Genomic DNA, 5801 nt, shown 5'->3' with positions numbered 1-5801 from the left:
CACCTTAAAGACCGAGATTAGATTGATTTATTCACCAAGTGTAAACCACCCTTTGTTGCTGGCAGTACATTTGGCTTCACTACAGACTGACCCCAACTCCTGAGGCGACCATTGTTTATAAAGAACAGGTATTTTGAGCTCTTCATCCTGTAGACTGACAGGTTTCTGACCCTGGACCAACATGTCTTATGTGGATAAAACATCTCTTACTGGAACAAGTGATCCTTCAGATATCAAGGCGACAACACCTCAAGACCACCCACCCAGAGTCCGACAAAACGTTGCATTTCCTTGGAAACCAGAAGGCTATACCACGCCAGCTAGCCATCGTCTTAGCAAAGGCAATCCAAGTAGTACCTCCATGTGTCAACCGACACAGTGTGGAATGGCGATGAAGCCTGAACAACCAAGCAAAGGTCAAAAGCGGAAATGCCAGGAAGAGGGTGGGATGGTGATGGAGTCTGAGGAGTCCGGCAAGGCTCCGAAGAGGATGAAGCAGGAACAGTGTGAAATAGATCTTCTGTGTGAAGAGCCAGGCAAGGGTCAGATGTGGAGACCCGGAGAGGGTCGAAAGCCTCTAAAGACCCGAGAGTGTACCAATGGACCTCAAGCCCAGAAAAAGTCTGTCAATGGTGGCCAGGGATGCAAGCGACCCTATTGTATCCTGGAAGAAAGTATTCAGAAACACCAACACGAAAAGTACCAAAGGTTGTTGGGACACCTTCAACACGGTGATTATGTGAACTCTGACCTTCAAGATGCTCATGCAGGTCCCTTGGACTCCCTTAAGATCAAAGACTGTGTGGAAAGGCAGTATCATGGATCCAAAACAACTCCATTTGATTCAAAACAACCTACTGTTAGGACCACAAGAGAGCATCTTCTTCTATCTGACCCAAGTGAAAAGAAGTGTTCAGAGGAGAAACTTTCTGATATACAGAAGAGAGTTGGAATAAAACATGAAGAAAAGAGTAGACAGCACTTGGCTCCTGACTTACTGTGGGGAGCTCCAGCCCAAATCTTTCTGGCTGGAGATAGCAATGGCCTACTTACCAACAAAATGTCAATACCTGAAACAGAGGAAGAGCCCCTTGCAGACCAGGAAAAGGGCAGAGCAGTGAATGATGATGTCCTTGATGTTACAGAGGACATGGAGAAGGAAATCAGTGATGCACTAGGCCCAGGGCCACAAGACGAAATCCTAAGTAGTGCATTCAAATTGCAAATTACTCGAAGAGACATCCAGACACTGGAGGATGGTCAATGGCTCAACGATGAAGTTATTAACTTCTACATGAATCTTCTAGTGGAAAGAAGTCAAAGTCAAGGCTATCCAGAACTTCATGTGTTTAACACTTTTTTTTACCCCAAATTAAAGTATGGGGGTTATAGTTCTGTCAAAAGATGGACTCGGGGAGTAAATCTCTTTGCAAAAGAACTGATTCTGGTACCTATTCATCGGAAGGTGCATTGGAGCCTGGTGGTCATAGACCTCAGAAAAAAGAGCATTGTATACTTGGATTCAATGGGACAGAAAGGAGAGAGTATCTGCAAAATAATTTTCCAATATTTGCAAAATGAGAGCAAAACTCGGAGGAATATTGATCTGAACCCTTTGGAGTGGAAGCAATTTAGCATGACAGCAGAGGAAATCCCTCAACAGATGAACGGGAGTGACTGTGGAATGTTCACTTGTAAATATGCAGATTATATCTCTCGGGATCAACCTCTAACCTTTTCTCAGCAACACATGCCTGTCTTCAGGAAGAGGATGGTATGGGAGGTGTTGCATAGGCTCTTGCTGTAACAGCATCCACCTGATTGGCAACTCTGCCTTTCTATCAATGTTCCTACCTAGCTCAGGCAGGAGGGGTTGAAGGCATTTGAACCAGGATGAAGCCCCCTGTCTCCTCAATATAATCCCATCTTGGGGCATGGGAAAGTTACTCCTAATACTATCTGTTAAGATGCATGTAACTACTTTGAGCTTAGAAGCTGTTCAATCCGCACCAGAATGCATGCTCACAAATATGTTGCTTTAAGCAGTTATTTCTGCATGGATCTGGAAAATGCTAGATTTATTCTATGAATTGTTTTTGTCACCCTCCTCCACTGTGATTGTTTATATGATTTCACTAACTCTTTTGCAAACTCTGCAGGTGATGGCCTTTCCTCTCTGTGATGCCTGGATGATATGCCAGCCTGGAAAAGGCTGGATTATAGGAAAGTCATCCTCTCCTGGCTTGCACCTGAACTTAGTTTCTCCAGGATCAGAGATGGCTATTCTTCCCCTCATCTCTAAGGTCTTTACATGGTTAGGCATACAATTTTACAAGCCAACTCTTATGGCATCTTATCTCAGGTTAATGGGAGTTCAATTCTCTGTTTATACAGAAAGATGAACTACTAAGAAATTAAGAGAAACATCAAAAGGATGGAATTCTTTCTTTGAAGGACCCCACATGTGTCTACCAGTATCTGGGCCCAAATGATTCTCTGAGAGCTAAGAGAAGGAGGGGGAGACTGAGGCCTTCATTTGTTCACTCACTCGGGTTTGTAATTTTCCCAAATAAGGCTTGTCACTTAACTAAAACCATGTGGCATAGAGAAATTCACCTACTTGTCCAACCCTGGGTTTTCCCAATTCACTGCTCCCTTCCTTGTTCTCTTCTGAGCATCTTCTGGCTAATCATTAGATAACTGGGGAAGTTTATGGACTGGAAAAGAAAATTTCGTGGCTTTGAAGATGACTATGAATAAAGAAAATTTCCAGATTTCAAAAAAAAAATTTAAAAACCTAAAATTTGTCAATATTTGTTACAAGTAGATTAAATCAATTGTATTTCAGAATTTATAAAACAATTAATGATTAATGAAATTATCTATGATGTTATCAGTTTAACTAGACTAAGTGCTCTTAAATACCTGGCAAAACATTGGTTTGGGCTCTGTTAGTGAGGTTGTAGGACACCATTCAAATGTGTGGACTGAGTAAACAATAACCATCCTCAGCAAAGTGGCCAGGAATCACTCATTCTTTCCATGTGAACACAGACAGGAGCAAAAGGCAGAGAGAACACCCCCTTCCTTCCTGATCTGGGACACTCATTTTCTGTCCTTGTATATCAGATGCCCTGCTTCTTGGGTCTTAGGCATCTGATATACAAGGACAGAAAATATATATATTGCTGGACATCTATGAATCAATAGGGTCTCTTCTAATTACCTATGTTTCTCACTTCTGTGTCTGTGCAGTATTTACATCCTTTACACTTTCTATACCTGAGCTGATAATCTTAGACACTTTTTACTGCACATGTTTAATTAAAAAGTATTGGCTTTACTATTAGTTTTAGACATTAGATAATGTTACAAAACTGAATAAAGCATAGAGCTAAAGCTTTGTCCTCTAAGTAGAGACGTTTTTGGCTTGATTTGAAGGTTCTATTTCTGTGTAAGACAGTGAGTGGTGGTGCTGTGGAAGAGGATGAAAACTTCACTCCCAATGATGCTGAGCTATTGGCAGCTATGTCATAAAGAAGTTACCTACTACTCTTCCGAGGGTTAGAATTTCAAAGAACTTTAAGGTGTATGGATAACATTTTAAATCTCCATTCTCTAATTAAGTAAGCATGTTTCTCAAAGTTCAGTGTGCTAAAAACACAAAGTAGGAGTTTTAGCTTACTTTTAGTAAAACTGGGAAAGAAAACGTCCATTGTTAAATAATTTTTCTCAAGGCTATAAATCCAATGAAAACCACTCAGTATTTAATTATTTTCACTTCAAATGTTTTTAAATGCATCTAAATTATTTTTCAATTAAGTAAAACTATGTTTTAAAAATTTACCAAATTTGTCAAACATTAAAGACATATTTGTAGTGTTGAATATAACTACAAGAAGTAAAAGTAAAAGCAGTGTGTATAAACCTAAAAAACTATGCATTTGGGGCTGGAGAGATGACTCAGTGGTTAAGAGCACTGACTCTTGCAGAGCACCCGGGTTTGATTCCCAGCACCCACATGGTGAATAAAACCATCCATAAGGTGCACTTAATTTCATGAAGGCGATGGATGCACTCATACACATAAAAAATAAAACAAAAAAATAAAATTTTTAAGACAATTTTAATTGATGACTTATTAAACTCTTTATTTAGAATTAAAGACATAAATTTTTGTAAAATATAATAGTGTAAATATGGTTATGCTAAATAATTCACTTTTAAAGATCTATCCAACCTATCTCTCTATATTCTCTGAGCAGCTTTCAAATGAAGTTAAGGTTAATATTATAGTTGTTATCACTCACATTTTAGTTATTCATAATTAATATTAGCAAGCCAGCCTGTGTTGCAACTGTTTGCTGATTTATCTTCAAAATAATCTTTTCTTTAGTTGTGCACTAAAAGGTAAGTGCTACTACCTAAGTTCAACACTATAAAACAAGTACCTGAAAGAAAAAGTGAATCAGATTATAAAATCACACACATAAAAGCAAACACACACACACACACACACACACAGAAAACCCAAGATAATAGTATTGATTATTTGCTGTGATATTTTATATTCTGTGAAAATAATAGTCTAAAGGTAGAATTCAGATAGTTTAGAATAAATTACCATAAATGATATAGATGTTTCCTAATTTTTAAAACTGATAAAAATACCAAATCAGAGAATTGCATTGATTGCAGATGGGCCAATTCTAAGCCATAAACTACCAGTAGAGGAAACTGAATAGCTGAAATGAGCTCTCTATATTCCCTGTGATGGCTACGTCAGGCCATCTAAATTTTAAGAGATTTTGTCTCAAGTCTGTATTTTCAGTTATAATGGATACAAAGATATTTCTCTGGGTCTTCAGTAACAATAATGAAATTTTACCGTTAGCAAACACACTGATTTATAGACCAATCCTTCCTAAAGAATTGACAAACTATGTCATGTGCATTAGATTTCTATTACGATTTTAAAATTTATATTAGGATTGCTATGGAAAAGTAGAATTTTATTATTTACAAGGAGGATAGCTTAATGGTCAGGAGATTTAATAATTATAGATCAGAGATTACTGTTCTTTGTTAACTGATGAAGTCATGATTCGACTATTACAGACTTCTGATATCACAGACTTTTGATTTACAGATTTGATTTTTCTTCACTGTGCATTTTTCTCCTTTGATGGGAAACTTGACTTTCTGTGCCAGAACCTTTGGGAAGTCTCAGAATTGTTAGTGAAGCTATTGTATTCACATTGCATTACCTGCGTCTGAGCCTTAGTTTTCTCAGGGTGTTCTCCCTTCCTAATGCCCAGAAAAGCATATTTGTATTACAGATCTTACCACATAAAATATAAAATAATATACTTCAGTATTTTATTAAAAATATTTAATTTCCCACTGGCACCTGAGTTACTGTAAGTCTTTTGTGGTTTGATTATTCCCTTTGTTCATTTAAAAAAGAATACAAATAAGGCATTTAAAAAATTTCCAATGGAAGCAGCTTAGAGAATTTGCTCTAGCAGATATTAAAACAATAGCTATCTTATGCAGGATTACACATGGTATGCCTGTTTCTTGATACAAAAAACATACATTACTTTATGATTTCATAAAATGTTACATTATGTAGTCAAGTGGGAAAACAGTAAGAATCTTTCTGTCAATAAGAAGATTGGAAATAGTCACCAAAATGTATCCTGCAACCTTTTGATATTCATTGAATTTGACTATTTTTTATAGTTCAGGGAAAAGAGACTATTAAATTATTTATACATCAAACTTTTAATTAATCGATT

At 37.3% G+C, this 5801-nt stretch overlaps 1 pseudogene; it reads left to right on the top strand.

Moving 5' to 3' along the window:
- The first annotated feature begins 385 nt into the window (after positions 1 to 385).
- LOC103738020 lies at positions 386 to 1807 on the top strand (annotated as a pseudogene).
- Positions 1808 to 5801: the final 3994 nt, after the last annotated feature.

This window comes from Nannospalax galili, unplaced genomic scaffold, assembly GCF_000622305.1.
Source record: "Nannospalax galili isolate Female #2095 unplaced genomic scaffold, S.galili_v1.0 scaffold96, whole genome shotgun sequence".
NCBI classification, from domain to species: domain Eukaryota; kingdom Metazoa; phylum Chordata; class Mammalia; order Rodentia; family Spalacidae; genus Nannospalax; species Nannospalax galili.
The sequence above is the reverse complement of the archived record's forward strand: the minus strand, read 5'-3'. Positions and strand labels throughout refer to the sequence as shown.